Source organism: Bombus vancouverensis, chromosome 18 (genome assembly GCF_051014615.1).
Source record: "Bombus vancouverensis nearcticus chromosome 18, iyBomVanc1_principal, whole genome shotgun sequence".
Lineage (NCBI taxonomy): Eukaryota > Metazoa > Arthropoda > Insecta > Hymenoptera > Apidae > Bombus > Bombus vancouverensis.
The window spans coordinates 3,416,071-3,433,681 of record NC_134928.1 but is presented as its reverse complement, the minus strand read 5'-3'; the positions used below and the strand labels follow the sequence as shown (position 1 = coordinate 3,433,681).

General features: G+C 37.7%; 3 long non-coding RNA genes across 3 annotated transcripts; all 3 read right to left on the bottom strand.

Moving 5' to 3' along the window:
• Window positions 1–7,424: 7,424 nt before the first annotated feature.
• Window positions 7,425–9,807, bottom strand: LOC143304029 (uncharacterized). Its single transcript, XR_013060721.1, has 3 exons — window positions 8,839–9,807; window positions 8,606–8,744; window positions 7,425–8,526 (listed from the first exon to the last, which is right to left on the bottom strand). It is a non-coding gene; the product is annotated as an uncharacterized LOC143304029 (long non-coding RNA).
• Window positions 9,808–10,066: 259 nt separating this feature from the next.
• Window positions 10,067–11,588, bottom strand: LOC143304032 (uncharacterized). Its single transcript, XR_013060730.1, has 3 exons — window positions 10,767–11,588; window positions 10,471–10,693; window positions 10,067–10,368 (listed from the first exon to the last, which is right to left on the bottom strand). It is a non-coding gene; the product is annotated as an uncharacterized LOC143304032 (long non-coding RNA).
• Window positions 11,589–15,703: 4,115 nt separating this feature from the next.
• On the bottom strand, window positions 15,704–17,201 carry LOC143304034 (uncharacterized). The gene is made up of 2 exons (XR_013060732.1): window positions 17,101–17,201; window positions 15,704–16,503 (listed from the first exon to the last, which is right to left on the bottom strand). It is a non-coding gene; the product is annotated as an uncharacterized LOC143304034 (long non-coding RNA).
• Between the last annotated feature and the right edge of the window lie 410 nt (window positions 17,202–17,611).

The following is a 17,611-nucleotide window of genomic DNA, read 5'->3' as shown; positions in this document are numbered from 1 at the left end:
TGATGATGTAAGACAACATTCTTCCCCAATGGACCGTTTATCTTATTGGTGGTCACGGGGGATCACCGTGGCGCCTTGCTTACAGTTGATAGCAACATATTATAAGAAGGCTTCGTTTATTTCAACAAACCATTCGCTTTCGTTATTTCGTCGCAGGCAAAACGTGCAGAATATATTGTTGAACGTGTAGAGATATTAGTAAACAGTATTTGCTCATTCTATATATAACAGTAAGGTATGTTTACACTTCTAACCTCAATTATATGACTATAAAGCAGCAGTTACGATTATTTTCTATGGTGTGTTTATAATATTATTCGTAGATTTCCCCTTAAAGATATGAATGCAAACACAGTGCACCGTTAGATGCAACATTTGTCCTCATTTTTTTTTATTGATGTTCTAATAAAGATGTTTAATTGTTCAATGGGCACTTTTTATTTCAAAGTATCTTCTATTTATCGGTTATATTCACAGTGCCCTAACTGTGAATTTTCATACAATTTTTACAATTGTAAGAAGTTGAAGCGCTCCGGTCACCAATGACCACAGTGGCGTCACAGGAGAAACCGTGGTGGGTCACATATGACCCAAGTGGCAGTCAAAGTGCTAAGATTCGGTTCTACACTTATATCTTGAACATTCCTTGCATGTTAGACGACTTGCCTGCTAGACGACTGTGCATTTCAGTGGATTAATAGCTACAAATAGCAGATATAAATGTGATCGTTGTCAATGAAGTTCCCACACAGTTACGTAATAACAGTGTACGAAACAGCGTTTAACTTGGATGAAGTAAATTCGGAGGAAGCGAGAGAAAAAGACGGAGAAAGGTATAGGAGTTGGAGGGACGCGGTTGACGGGCCCATGGGACGTCTCTTACCCCATGTGGGTTCAGTGACAGGATGACACATTCCGCCGTGAAAGTTTTAGGAGAGCGGTCCTGTATCAGCGGTTCAGTCAGAAGAGCTTATATCGAGGGCGCCACCTGCGGCCACCCGCGACATCCGTTCTGTGCCGTGCATCAGATCAGGAAATCTTCATCTTGATCGAACTTCCCTCACGTCTCATAGTTCTGATTCTCACTGTCGGCCGATCTTTTTCACCTGAACGCCCTCGTGCATCGGTCCTCTCGCTCTCCTCGTACGTCGATATTCGTTAATTCGGGTTTGATGATAATGTTGCCTGCGAATTGGGTCCAGTATGTTAGCTGTCGCTGTCCTTTTTGGTATCTTTCACTTTGGGTTTACGTATGTTTGTGTGTTTGCGTTATCTCTTACGTCGCGTTTTTGTAAATTGTTAAGGTTAGGCTACACAGAGTTTGTTATTTCGAGGTTAGAGTTTCATTTTTTAGAAATTAAAGTATATTATAGCGTAAAATTGATTTAACCTTTATCCTATTGATTTAAACAAATCTTCATAAGAAAATGGCTTCTCATAATAAAACTCTGCAAATTTCTTGGCAGCGTTTGCTAATCTTGCGTCGAGATTCGACTCTGCAACTTTGCCCTTCGTAATTTAAGCGGCTGTTACTGAAATTAAACCAAGCTGCTTCTCGAACTTGAGTCTTGCTTCCTAATTACCTAAAGAATTCTTACTAAAATCAAACCGGTACACTATGATCTCCAAAAAGAAAAAAAAGGAAAGAAAACAGCTAACCTGTTCAGAAGTTAGAATCGATATAGAAATTCTTCAGATATCTGCAAAGCGACGAACCACAAGAATTCGTCTGAAAGAGGCGACTGTTGGTTGATGAGGCGTGTAATTCGACGTTCAAACGATTCCAGTCACTTTTAATGTTATTTTCCGGGATCAGGCTGGTAAATTCGAGTTTAGCCGAGTCTAATGTTCGGATAAATATCAGCAACTGGGCTTCTTTATTCTCCCTCTGCGGCCTGGACACGCGTAAACTTTACTCTGGCTAATCCTCTTAAACAATTACAAACCAGTCGATCGGTCTGGTACCTATCTCGTCGTGGCGCCACGCTGCGTTTTGACGTGGGATGAGGCACCTGCATTGTCATGCTAAGCCGCAGTCGCCTTGCTGCAGTTCCCTTTTATCTGCGACCAACAACATCTTGTCCTCTTCCCTCGCTTCGTCTTCGCCTTACTATGCTGAACTTGGTCTGTGCCGAACTTTCGCAGGATGCGCCAAACTTGCTGATTCGAAGTCTGCATTTTTTACTGTGTGGAATTTGCCTGCAATTGGAAATGGTTTAGATAACAGAATTTCACGAGGAAGAAGATTTTTGTAAGAAAGACAATAAGAGATCTGTTTTTTTTTTATTACATATTCTTACAAAATCTACGAAAGTCCTCTTGCATGATACTTTATTTACTGTACTATAAATTTATTTGCTATAAAACATACCTTAAAATGGAAAATAAGTTTCGAATATTCGTTTGGAATAACTTTGTGTCTGTTCGATTCGAGGTTATGAAAATGATCGATTGTTTTTCGTACGTAATCAGTTCCTTATTCGAATATCGATAAAGATCGACCATCTTCTTAATTTTCAAATGTTAACCTACACCTAACCTAACAATTTCACACTTTGATTATTAAATATTCGTAACATTTTTAAAAAATGTCCGTTTTGTTTGGAAATTATACGACCAACTAAAATTAATTTCAATATGTTTAAACGATCCATGTTGTACCATTTACAGTAACAATGGCCTAATTCATAATTAAAAATTAAACCATAATATATAACAATTAAAAATAATATGGAGCAGCCTGTACAAGAAAGACACCTAAACCTATCACAGACAATTTAATTTTTGTGCAGATTAAACAACAAATCTGTTGAGAAATGTTAGGTTGGTATGATCGCTTGTTACTGCAAGCTAAGTTGGTAGGACTTCTAACGACGCTCTTTTGTCTTAGAAGTCGACCACGTGTTAATTGACCGAGTGTATTCTGTGTGTTAAGACGTGTTGTACGAGGCAGAGAAATATATGGAGAAAATCGAATCCCACATCAATTAGCAAAATCGTATGCAATTAAAACTTTCAGTTTATATGAAAAATAATACACAAGCAACCACAATCAGATAAAAATGTTCGCACTCGCGATTTCTCTTATTGTTCGGAATTTCGTGGAACAATAGAAACAAACGGAAGAGAAGCGCACGAAACGCGTGGATTCGCGTGCACTCGACGAAACATTCAGTAAATACACTCGATTACGCTCGCATTCGTGGGCCGACGAGAGGCCGCACGGTTAGACCAGCAATCGAGCAACTCTCATACCGAATGATCGATGACTCCATTGTGCGGGCTTTCCCATGTCCCTGCTACGATTTCGTGCGAGCGGCATACAAAAAGCCGCCGCCATTCCGAAAATGGCCAGAATTATGGAAAATTCGAGCTGGAAGATCGATCGACCGATGGCATTCGCACCCCGTGATTTCACCCCGTGTCTCGTGCAATCCGATATTTGTGCGTTGAATTTTCGATTTCCGTGCCGAGTTGTGCTCCGATGACAGTTTTCGAGATCGTTTCGGGAAAACGACATCTGCATCACGTTCAAACGTCAAAGGAAGATGTTATAGATTTGGACAATAGAAAAAGTTGTACGATGAATTCGAAAAGTGCGATGATTTGAGATAACCGTTACGTTTGCCGATTTACGCACTCAAAATGAGAATTTTGTTGAAGAGGCTGAGTACCGAAATGGTGCTAGAACTGAACAGAAAGGATAATGTTCTAAGTGGAGAATCGTATTTCGTCTAAAGTGTCCTTTAGATGCGACGATCGATGCGAATTTGCACCGAATGATTCAAGAAAAATAATGGACTTTGACAAGGACGTCTTGTTCTGTTATTGGTACGTTTATTATCGCACTTATTATCGTACTTTTAAAGGTGATATTATTGAAAAGTATATTGAAATTTTAATTTAGTTCAATGAAAATAGTGGCACAAGATTTACGAATGATACCTAACCTTGAAAAAATTTTATTGGAAGTTTTAAGCTTCAGTTATCAATAAACTATGAATTATATATCTGCTCTTATTATTATTATATTATTATATAATATTATTATATTCTGTCTATTTTGAAACTTCAGAATTAAATAATTGAAATTTATTCTCCTCGATGCTTAGAACCTCCCTTTTGTTAACATCACTAAATAAATCTGTTATCTAACAACTGATAAGAATTCCACCAAAACACAAGGCGCAAAAGTTCCCTCTTAACGTGGCACTATTCAATCATCAAAAATCAAAATAATTTGTATTTTATTCGCAGTTTGAATCTTCCAGATTCAGAAATGTTGTTCAATAATCCACAAACAACGTTGATAGTCGCTTTGACGAAATTCGCGTGTAAAATACGAAAGGAGAAATGGGTTCAGCTGGAAATTTGTTCGTTGGAGAATCCAGGCGGAGTAGGAAGAGGCGCGAGATTTTTGTTCCTCGAGGGAACTATTTTCTCGTCAAAATTCCGCCCATCCAGAGCTAAGCTCTCCTCCTTTTATTTCACGTGGCTTCCTGACTTTTGCCTTCGTGCTGGTTAGAATAGAGACGATCGACCGAATAATAGGCAGTTATCTCGCTTTTATGAAGATAAACTTCTCGCAGAATGGCAACGTTTTTCGTGTCTGAATAGACAGCTGTCTGTCCATCGGCAACCACCCGCTGAATTGTTGTGACTGGATGTTTGACTGACAAGAGGATCGACTCTAAAGGCGTCACGCTCGAAATGAAAGGTCTTGTTGGGAACGCGACACTGAGTTTCCAAGATTCTTGCTGAAAATCAGATGCTAAGTGCATCTAATTCGTTTTGATTATTCAGTGTTACTCTTGTACTCGGGTATTTGGTATTGAAAAATGGCAAAATGGGATTTAGTTAATATCTGGTCGAATAAAAATTTTCAGGGAAGAGAATGAAACAGAAGGGCGCATTTTCAATGGAACTTTAACCTTTCACTTTCTAAGTAGATAAATTTAGGATGGACATCTAAATTACACAAACAGCGAAAATTGATTAATAATTCAATATGTTGGAACGATCCATGTTGTATTATTTACAGTAGCAATGGCTAATTCGCAATTAAAAATTAAATGTTTTTTATGGTTCTTAATTGTATAGAGTAGTGTAGATTAGTATAGATTAGTACATAGTAGTATATAGTACTATAGTAGTATAGATAGAGTAGCATAGATAAATTTAGAATGATTAAGAACCATAAACACATTTAATTTTTAATTCTGAATTAGCCATTGCTACTGTAAATGATACAACATGGACCGTATTACAACATATTGAATTATTAGTTAATTTTCGCTGTTCCTATAATTCTCTGCAATATGGATCTCACCATAGCAAACTTTTGTATGTAACATGAAAAATTCAATATCTCTTTGCTAATTCTAAAAGGAAAAATTCCAAAAGAAGCAACTGAGGCAGAAACGAGGAAAACCTATAAAATAACTCATTTTTGTCTATTGTTCGCTTTGTTATCTCTTATAAATTAATACCAGAAAGTCTATGAAAGTCCTGCAATAAAAAGTCCTAAAAATGATTAAATAGGGAAATGTAATAAAGCAGTGTTGCCAGACGTAGAAAGGAAAGGCGAAATGGACATGTCGGCATTAAGGAAAGCTTCGATCGTAGAATGACTGTGCACTGGGCTCGATCTGCCCTTTCATTTGACCTGACTCACTCGCAGGCTCGAACTACGCGCTAGATCGTATCATCGTAAATATTGAATAAATGTAATTAGCCATCGGTGGGCGGAATGGTGCGTGCAAACGGTGGCGAATGTTCGAGCTGGCACGATTCCGATCGGATTAAAATTTCTACGCGGTCCAATGCTTTCGGTTTCGTAAATTGCCCTTTTTCAGATCGAAGATAGCAGCTTAAGCAGTTTTTTCCAGGCAAAAGCTGACTTCGCGCGGGTTACGCTCTCGCGTGTCGACTTTGATGGCTGCTGGATACGTTTGTGCGCCAGTGTGCGTTTTTCTATGTACAATCGATGGGGTTAGGTTGGAAATGTCACTCGATCTATTTAGAATGATCGTGTGCTTTGAAAGTATCACGGGGAATTGAAATTTCTGATCATCTAATTTCAGATAATTTACTTTTTCTCTGTATTTGTATGTACAGGATGTAAAACATGTGTAAAACGAATCCATGCAACAAAACAAGTATCGTGGAGAAAATTATCGTGTTTGACAAATCAAGCAATAATAAGCTAATAATAGAATATTTTTATATTTATTGATTTATTACTTTCTTACAGAAGGAATTTCATGTTATGTAGTATATCTTTCGTATTATTAATCCATCCGGGGCCATCATCCCTAAACGAGAGTCGACACATTTATAAAATTGTAGAACCAGTCATTTCGACTGCTGTGGTATTGCTAGTCTTAGCATCTAGCGATCTAGCGATCGATCCGGAATTTTCCTGATAATTGATATCGTCATGTCGAATGATACGCAGTAAAAATGGTAAAAACGTGTGGCAGGTTGTACAAAACGAGGAAACTGGTTAATTGGGGGTCGATAAACAGATTGCAGCACCCTCTTACACTTTGACAAGAACCAATTATATCGACTGGTATTGATATAGGTAGCCTTGGTACAAAATTATTTTCAGTTTGAATATATATAAAAAACAATATAAAATTCATTATATTATTCTTTTAGTTACGCGAAAGTCATTACATTATTGCGGAAAAAATATAACAGGAAGTAGGAATTTTAAAATGAAATTATAAAACCAGTCAATTTGACTGGTGTGATAGTTCTGGTGTTAAAGCTATCATCAAGATATGGTTATGATTTATTTTTTAAATGTTCCAAAGTACATAAAAAATGCTATATGTCTGAACTTTTATAGGAAACACAAACAGCACTTAATATGTTGAGAGTTCTAAATTCAGAGCCGCGGGGGGCTCGTGTTTCCTTGTGGAACGAAGGGTGCGCGCTCGATTTGCCCTATGACGCACGAGTATCATAGCCCGGGCAAGGAGAGCGTGTATCCGCAGTAATAAAGTTAGCGCGGTAATTATGACAGGCTCGTTACCAGCACGTCGCAACGGGATATGAAGTGTTAATGAATGGACGCGTCGAACCAAGGGGTGGCTGGTACCGTCGTGTAATTTTCATTCGCCCGTAAACAAGCCTCGAACACAGCAACTCGCTCTTCCTGTTCAATTTTCAGTACCGTTGTTTGTACTTACATTTTAATCTATTTTTCGTGTCAATGTCTTTTTTCTTTCTATCATGTTTATTTTAAAGATGTGTTGACGATGATCATAATTTATTTTTTAAATATTCCAAAGTATACAAAAAATTGGTAAATCTTTCAAGTTTTACAGAAATTATTAGAAATTATTTTATACAACATATTTTATAGAAATTCATTTTATTTCTTCAAATGTGCTTAATTGAACTTATTACCGTGTTTTATGGAAATTTTTCAACATGATTTCAAGAAATGGAATATAAGCAGAGATTTGTCTCATCTACCAAGTATCGTAACGAATACTTTTGAATATTTAACATGTTTTTCTATATTTTGTCTATTATGTACGTACTTAAATTTTCTGTAAGTGCAGAAACGCGCACGGTTCAATAATTATAATATTAGGTTGTGCGAAAAGTGTGTTTCCTTTACAGACACGTCTTTTACAACGACGCATCTTTATACAAACATGAAACCTAATCTGAAACCTAAATCTCTGATAGAGCAAAATGGATCATACGTAATTCGATAAAATAATATAAAATTAAATTAAAGTTAAAAAACGAAAGAAGCTTTTCGAACGATTTAATACAACAGTCTAATAATTAAATATACAATATATAATATACCTAATTATAATTACACAAATATGCTTAATATACTCAGAACAGTTTGCCAAATTATGAAACAATATACAGGGAATGTAAAAATGAAAAAGTTTCTAAATAAAAGCAACAAGCTTATCGATCTATCGATCTATCGGTCTAAGATACCAGTGTCCTATTAGAGATCGCGGATTCTCATAAGGTGTAAACGCATTATCGGTCATCGTCGAGATAAGAGGAAATGCGCAGTGGCCCTGATAAAGTCCGATTTTAATTTAATCTAGCCAGGTTAAGCTTTCTTAATTCCATCGATAGATAGCGGATGCTGAGATCCCGGACTGCTCGTAGATAAGAGATAACGCTATCTCTATCCTCTTGTAATCGTCGCTGATCTGCTGATTTCGTGTTGCTCGCGGTTGCCGCATAGATTGCAAGATTAGACTTCCTCGAGTTGTTTACTTTTCTATTTCAGCCTTGTCACTGTCTCATTCTATTAAGTTTATTAATCATATGAAATTCTTATGTACAAACGCCAAGACCAACGACGAAACAATTTTGGTAAGCTTTCAGTGACCTTGGTTTACAGATCCATCACCAGACTGCCGATTGTTCTGCATTTAAGGCAAATTTGTAGGTGCAAGAATGTACAGAATGTACGTAGTATACAAACGTATGTAGAATATCCACAGTACAAAACTCGTTACGTAGGTACAATATCTAGCGGATAAAACAATTTCCTTGTAGGTGTCATGAATTCACAAAAATAGGAGTTTTTGCAAGAATATTTGCAATATACTTATCACATGTGGTGATTAGTTTTTTTTTCCAAATAATCTTCTTTCCTTCTTCAAATAATCCTAAACTTCTTTTGCTAGAAATTTCACAATGTAAATTGGGTTTTCCTCCGACTAAATCCTCTCTGTTCTTCAAATAATCTGAAAACAAATAATTCCTAAAACTAAATCCACGCTATACTGTACATATACTGTATGTAACACAAACATCCTAATTCCTCTCAGATTCTCTTACTTTCCAACTCTCTTTTCCTCAAATTCTCTTCCTTTCAACCGCTAGATACGCACCGGGCCCGATTCAAGGATGTTCCCGTGGCTGTCAGAACGAGAGCTGCTCACGAGATCGAGGTCGTCGTTCCCTGGCGTCCTACAGGATCGCGTCCGTCTTGAGGGTCGGTGAGGGGCACGGGGGTGGGCAAAGTTTGATTTCCGCGTCATTACACAGGCGTGAAACTGGTCCCCGAGTTAATTGAATGCAGCGTGTGTTGACAGGTAGGCATATTGGCAGGCAGACACGAGAGAGAACGAGAGGAAGAAGAAAAGGACGGAGAAAGAAGACGAGACGGAGTTGGCTGACCAAGGTTTGTGTCAGATGCGGTTGCGATATCGGTCCCACGTCCACGGCTCTTCCAAGTCGTGTACCTGTCATTTTCGGTGACCGTGTCATTCAGTCCGTTCTTCCTTTTCACGGATCCCTTTCTTCTAACTAGCCAGCGCAGTCGGCAACGGGATCGCCGATACCGGGACGCGTTCCACCGATATACCCAGCCTAGACCCGCATCCGAGATAACGCGAAGATACCTGAACTCGGTCCAACTGTATATGCCAATGATACACGCTGCTATAAGAATCGAATCACAGCCGTCTTCTCATTGTTTGTTTTTGATTCTTTCTTTGGAGCGCAGGCTGACGTGATATGCGTTGATGCTTACAAAGATCTACAATGAAAATTTGAATGACAACTTGGAATTGGTTTGATGGCGCTTACCTGACATTGGTGCGAGCTTGTTGTATGCCAAATCTGATGTTTTCCAGAAGCATGTTGTTAACCTTTGTTTGTCTGCATCGAATATGACATGAATCATATTGTTGTATTCATGTTAGGCTTCAAACAATGGCAATCCATTTTCCATGGCAATCGCACAGTATAATAGAATTATCTTGCGATCATTCTTTTCAAAGAATGATAGGTATATCTGGCTTGATTCAGGATGAATTGATCCAAGTTGCTGGAAGTTGAATATTTCACAGATTCTGAATTTGGAAATTGGAGTTTGAAAGAAGTGAGGAACTAGAATAAGCGCATTTAAGTTCATTGGAAAAATTGGAAAAATACTGTATATGAAAATTAGAATTTTGAAAGTTGGTATAATCAGGGCCGGCGTGACCTTTCGAGGGGCCTGAATACACATTCAAATTTTACACTTGAATTTTACAACGAGGAATTATTTACTTACAAATGATGCTACAGATTATATACTTTTTAAAAGCAGCATTTTTAAACAAATCCAAGTAATATTTTTTCGCATGCATAATTCGCTTTCAAGGGGGAAAAAATTCAATGAAAGTAGAAAATCTGCAATCATGTATGCTTTTTGCAAAAAACTATTGATGTAGCTTAATTTCTCTAAAAAGTACACTTCTCTGAAAGCGCCTGAATTTTTTTTTTTATCTGAAGTAGTTTCCAGGATATGACGACACTGAATTTTCATGATTTTCATCGCTACTGCAAAAATGTCTTGCATCTGTTAAAGGTATCGTCATTCTGTAAAAAGTTAATCAAAATCAGTGTTTTTTAATTGGGTAATTTTCGTAGACCGCGGGGCCTCTCAAAACGCAGGGCCGGGTTCCGGCGAACGCGCTGTACCTGCTTTGCTTCGGCCCTGAGTATAATATCGTCTTCTTGGAAGACATTAATCCATTCATATATTTCTAAATATTTTTTAACCGACATATACTTGTTATCTTTAATCGTACGGATATTGGAGAGGGTTGTGTTTAAATCTGACATTTCCGAAGGAATATTTTAAATTTGGAATTTCATGACGTGTTATATCGTAAGTACGATGAATTTTAAGAGCATACTATATCTGAAACAACGTATAGAAAAGTATTATAGAATCAATCGTATGAAATTTGTATGGAATATGGGATGCCAGGTACCTTATAACTCTTCTTTATCATCTTTGTCCCAGTATTCCTTTATCAATGAGTTTGGAATCTCTGTAATCGGTGTCCATTATCGCCACTTCATTGTTCCTCGAGCACAAAGAATAGATATAGACAGAATTCTGATAAATTTCGATCAGCGAGTATTGTTCGAACATTATTCTATCGTATGTTGTTTTCGACATCGAGTGGAATTGGATAATCGATCGAGCAACGATACGATTCCACGATATCGAGAGTTTATTTTCGCAATGTGCGGCGATCACGCGTGTATTTGACGCATAGAACGAGAATCATATTGGAAATAGACGTTTCGAAAATCGAAAGACAGCTCGAACTGACCTCGGTTTCTCTTTCAGATGTTTATCTGAGATGTTAATTAATCCCACTCGAGGATGCATGAGAAAGTGAGCATGCCATCAGTGGAAGATAATGATCCGGTTTCGAAGCTCTAACCTGGTGATTCTCCACCGTCATCGTCACGATCGCGACACACTCGCTTTCTAGCGTGCCTGGCGTTCCTCGAATCTTATCAGCGTCCAAGTTGGTCGAATTACTTTGTCCTAATATCGATCGTGAATCGCTTGAAATTCGTTTAATAGAAAATCTAGATAATTATTATCGAACAACACGATGCTCATTGCTTCTGTCATTTTTTATTCAACATTATCAACAGGATGTTTAAGCGTCTGTGGGAAATATTGGATTGGCAAATAATTAATTATTGCGAATTTTGTCACTACCACCTAATGACAAAATCAATATTACTTTTTTCACAACAATTATTGAAACAATTTCATTTGTCACAACAATTATGAAAGGAGAATTCACTGTCAAGACCGTGTTATTGGGTTGGCAACTAAGTGATTACGAATTTTGTCATTAGGTGGCATTGACAATCACTTAGTTGCCAACCCAATATAAAACCGCAAAAATGCAAAAAATATAAACAATATGAAATGGTATATTAAATATCTAATATATGTATAGTATTCATTATGGTATTTAGTGGATGCAGAAAATCTCTGCTTATTCACAGTCTAATTATTCGGATTTCATAATTTTTTCAAATTCACCCACAATTGATAAGGTAAAATCTATGCAGACCTAGGAATTTTTATTTTCACAATTAATTTGGAAAATATTATTCATAAGATATTTTATTGTCAATCAATATAATTATAATTTGACGACTACCAGTGTATGTGAAACTCACAATGTCACCTTTCGTTAATTGCTATACATATCTGCCTATATGATAAAATCATTACTATATCAGTTACGAGTTAAAAATGTTATATTATCTACGCAGAAAAGTTTGAGGAAGACAGAAGGCAAGTTTCGTAGCTAAAAAAGCTACGGTTTTGAGATACGGATTCTTAATGCTGTAGTCCTGTCGAAAATTCTTCAGTCTGTGGGCATGTTAGGCCAGGTACACGGGAACTCTCTGGAGAGATGCGGCCGGACGTACCTACATGATCCTACACTTTGTGCGACCTCTTGTCACGTCCCTAAGGATTCGTATTCCTAGTCACGCGTTTAATCTCTCGAAACATGCAACCGTCTTGCAGTGGTTTGATGCTTTGGGACCAAAGTTTGCTAGGAATATTTGTACGTGTTGTGAGAGTAAAAATGGGCAAAGGAAAAAAAATTCACGGTATAGATGTTGGTCATGGTAAATTCAAGTTATGTAGTTTTCGTATGAACTCCATGAGGATGCATGATTGTACGAGGATGTTGGAAAAATGTAAGATACATGCAAAACATCAAATTAAAAGTATAAAAAAATACAGATAAAATTAGAAAAAATTAAAGATGACTGAAGATAAATAACACGACTTGAACGTGAAATTAAAAATTCATAATGCATTTAAATATTTTCTTACAGCGTGGTATCGTTCGATTATAACCTTATTTAGTCATAACTGACAGTTTAATTTTTTCATTAATTTTAACATCACTAAATTGGTGTATTTTGTTATATACTGTACTTTATGAAAGTAGAAAAAGTGACGCGATTAATTGGCAACAATTTCAGGTAAACAATAACTAATAATAACAACAAGGAAAAAGAAAACGCGTTGCTAAAGTGAAAAAGGGAGATCTCGTTCGGTCAGGATGTTCTTCACAGAGTGGAGGTTTCCTTGTTCGGTTGGCTAAGTATTAAAAGTACGATACGAAAGAAGAATAAGCGAAGAACACGATGCTGATAGTATTACAATGTTTGAAAATTAATTTTAGTCCTCAAATTGTAAATATCGACAAATTGATATGTATGAGACTTACTAAACACCTAATTTAATGGGACGAGTAACGTAAAAGAGGAATATTTTACTAAAATCGTAATTTGATAATACTTTGTAACCCACTCTGTATATCAGCAAAAAAAAAGAAAAATTGGGATTGTTCATCTGATTCTTTTCTTAAAATTAGTCTCGATAAATATAATGTAACTGAAACTTCAGCAAACACTATAAAACTTTCCTATTTGGAATCAAACAAACTTCCAATGACTTTCTTTTAAATACTTCAAAGTCTAACACAATCGCACATGCTCTCGCCAAATCAACTAGTAGACAAGTCCACGTAATACTGTGCAAATTAGAAACGTGTTCCTGCATCGATGCCTTCGGTAGAATTCTACAGAATTTAACGCATCGCACAGAAGCCAAGAAAAGCCTCGGCAGAATTCTCAGAAATCTTTATCCTATTCTCGTATACCGTACCAAGGTCCTACAGTTGTTGCTCTCGTTTTCTAACCTCGAAGGCAAAGTGAGCACCGAAGATGGTCCCAGGAAGTCCTCGACTGAAGGTATCGGTGTCGTGGCAGTTCTATGGAATACTTTGTGGCGGTGAACACGTCGTCGAGCGGAGGTGAACAGGTTGTCAATGGGAATTTCTGAACGTTGGACGTCTGTAGGCCTCGGGACCAGGGGTGTATCCTTGGGGACAGATGCGTCACCGCGAACAACGCGAGCGGATGCCCGTGTCGCCGTCGCGTCTGCCGCCGTCGCTGTCTCCTCCTCTTTCATTTTCTTTTTCTCGCCCCCTCTCTGTTCCTCTCGAGTACTTTCGTCTCGTTTCCTTTGCCCAATTAGTATCTATCCGTTTCCTCGCGTATCTACGTATCGCGGTTCCGAGACCCGTCGCTTCGCTCCTTCTTCTTCTCGTCGAGAAATCGTCACGCTCCTTCTCTTCTTATTATTTTTATGCATCACTAGCTCACGATAGCCAGTCCCGATGCTCGTGTCGTTCGTTGGAAACTATAAACGATCGTTGATACGCTGGACCTACTCGTTGGCCATTGACGTTCTTTCAGTAATTTGTTTGAGAAAAGTGATCTGCTATGCTTGTCTCGTCAGGTGTTTTTCTAGCAACGTAATGATATTTCCGAGAAGACTAATGATCCATAAAACGTTTATTCATGATAATGTACAGTTCGTTTATCTGCAGTCTATTTATACCTAGGGAATTTTAGTTAGTATCTGATTACATGGATTTCTACTGACTGAATCTACTTATGTGAACGTGCCTAGCATGTATGGTTGGCAACTAAGTGATTGCGTATTTTAAATAAGAAGGAAAATTACAAATTTCTGCTTAAAAACATAACTTTATTCAATTAGGTATTGTCCGTTTTTGTCGATCATCTTTTGCCATCTTTCAGGCAGTGTCGTAATTCCATGTCCATAAAACTTTTGATTTTTGCCAGCAAACAACTGAATTATGTGGATGTGACAACACATACCAATCTAGTTCCAATAATTTTTAGCGAGTGACCAAAGACGTGTGAGACGTTGCATTATCATGATGGAAAACAATACCCTTACGATTTGCCAATTCCGGCCGCTTTTCTCGAACTGCGTCGCTCAGTTTGACGAGTCGTTGAACGTACACGTTTCAATTAATCGTTTGGTTTCTTGATAAAAGTTCAAAGTACAGAATTCCTTTATAACCCCACCAAACTAACAGCATAACCTTTTTTTCGTGAATCTCAACTTTTGGTGTCGTCTGGGCTGGTTCATCTTGCATCAGCCACGATCTTTTCCGATTAGCGTTGTCATAAACAATCCACTTTGGTCAGTCGTTTCAGAAACGGATCAATTTCGTTGCGTTTCAAAAGCGAATCGCAGATGCTAATGCGTTGCGTCAAATGAATATCCTTAAGCTGATGAGGGAACCATAAATCGAGTTTCTTGACATAGCCAAGCTGTTTTAATTTTTTTTTTAATGCATGTACGCGATACATTGAGCTTCACTGCAATCTCACGCGTGGCGCTATGACGATCTGAATCTGAATATCTGATAATTTGGCAAACCAACGCTTTCAACGCTTCATTCCCATATACGGCACGTAACTCGTTGTGTGCTTGCGATGCGTTCTTACTTTTTCGGAAATAATACAATAAAATATGTCTGAAATGCTCGTCTTGTTCTTGCATATTTAAATTGGGATAAAAACGAAACCAAACAACTAATCGATACAATTTTTTTGCTAAATTAAAGGTGGCAGTCCAAACATCAAGAAAACAATATAGGTTAGGTGCTTTGAACACGTTTACAAAACAAAAGACTGTGCTAAGACCATCTATTGACAGAATTGACAATCACTTAGCTGCCAACCATAGCCAATGCTATATTTTACATGTGAACTGTATGTGTGAGGTATACAAATATACTGTTTCGATCAGTTCAGATAAATGCAGTTCTACTATCATTGCAATGTGACCAATCGTTGGAATGAAGAAAATCACTTAGCGGTAATGTAGTTTGTATAATATTTGTTCATTTATATTTCTCCTAACCTATTCATACATTTCAATTCACATATATATATTCTCAATGTGTTTCTCAGGAAAATTTGTGTACAAAATGCAAGCGTAACAAGCGTTGTACAGTTTGTGAAACGAGATCAACGTCTGTCACACAGGATATTGGACTACAACTTTCACCAAAAATGTAACTGAAGAAACACAGTGTAACGCAAAGGATTTCATGAAAATAGTATCTCAACGAATGTTTTTCGTTAGCTGACCCAGATATTGATCATCAGCAGGATTGCGGTTCGTACGAAACGCAATAACATTTCCAGCTCGTCTTCCTGTTTGTCAGTGCATTTCCTCTCATCGTGAAACGTCGGCGTATCGCTAGACTCGCATATTTCGTTGCGGCGGAGTGCGGGATAGGAGGAAGAGCCGTGGCCGATCCATCAAAACTGTGTGTCAGTAGCCATTAGCACGCTCCCAGCGGCACAGCATCGAGTGCTACCGCCTCTACATCCCCGGGTCCGCTGAATGCTGCCGAGCTTACTGTACTTTGCACCTACTTGCTCGCGGAAAAATTTGTTTCTCAGCGGGAGACCCTCGGGCCAATTTCTCTCCTCTTCAGCTCCATCGTACTGTCATCTTTCTTCTAACTTCTCCGGGATTAAGTTACCAAGCTGATGGTGTACCAAAGCCATCCTCCATAATGGAGAAATTGTGGAGGAAACCGGGGTGCTTTCCAAGATATAAGACGACTTCTCAGAGGCTGGAGATTTTCTTGTGTAGCGTCTGTTGCGATAGAAATATTACCTTCGTTTCAATTGTTTTCTCTGGAATTTCAACTATTTTCCACCAGGTTTCTCACGGACCAGCGACTGCAGATATTATTTAACCCTTTACACTCCTTTATCGAGTCCCTGTCGACATTCTTTCAGTCTCATCTTTTTTTGTGAAACCAGCATTGCATCCTGGAAATTGTTTCAAGATATATCATACGCCTAAAAATTAGAAAAATTGAAATAAAATTCCCAGTGGAAAATTTCGTTTTCGTATAGACAGTTCTCTATGGACAAAGTTTCTTAAGCAATCGTTTAAACTACATTTATTTCTTTATAAAACTGGAAACAACGTCCGAGCGAATTAATTTTCCAAAGATAACTAAGGTTAATTTGTCAAAAGCTAAATAACAATCAGCCACGCGAATGTCATGTATTTTAATACTCGGACCAATGTTTACTACTTTTAATAATAACAAAAGCAAGAATAATCGGTTAGTCAGCAACAATGTTCACATTATAGGTTAGACCTAGTTAACCTATTTAGCGTAGCGAGATAATTTGTCAAAAGTTAAATAACAATCGCCACGCGAATGTCATGTATTTTAATACTCGGACCAATGTTTATTACTTTTAATAATAATAAAAGCAAGAATAATCGGATAATCAGCAACAATGTTCACATTATAGGTTAGATCTAGTTGACCTATTTAGCGTAGCGAGAAATAACGATGAAATAGCGCGGCATTGGCGACCGAAGAGTTCCGTGGCCATGTGTTTCGTACTTACAGCAACAGAAGCAATAGCAGCAACAGCCATTCCGACGGCGGCCGCGTCAGCAGCAGCAACGGCAGCTTTAGCGGACGGTCGACGATCATCCATCACGAAGGTGTCAGCCTCCCCCCTCGGTCAGAAACAACTAGCTATGACATTCTTCGCGCTGCCACTGCTTCCTTTTGCCTTTACCACTCTGTACGTCTATCCGTTCGTTCCCTCTTTTCCTTTCTTTTTTTTTTTTTTGCTTTTCTCCGATATTCTACCACGAAGCTTTTCCTTCTTCTGGAAAGCGAGATGGAGAAAGGAGAATGTTGAAATTCTTGTTCGGAGTGGAAGATCAAAAGATTTAATTGAAATTTTCTGACAAGACAGCCAGAGAGCAATGTTTGTGGAAAATTACACACAAAGAGAATTCTTAATTTTTATTTAAAAATTTGTATTTTATTTTCATTAAGAAAATTCTTAATTTTTATTTCTATTTTATTTTAAATTAATAAGCGAAACTAGATTCCTTCCACTTTTA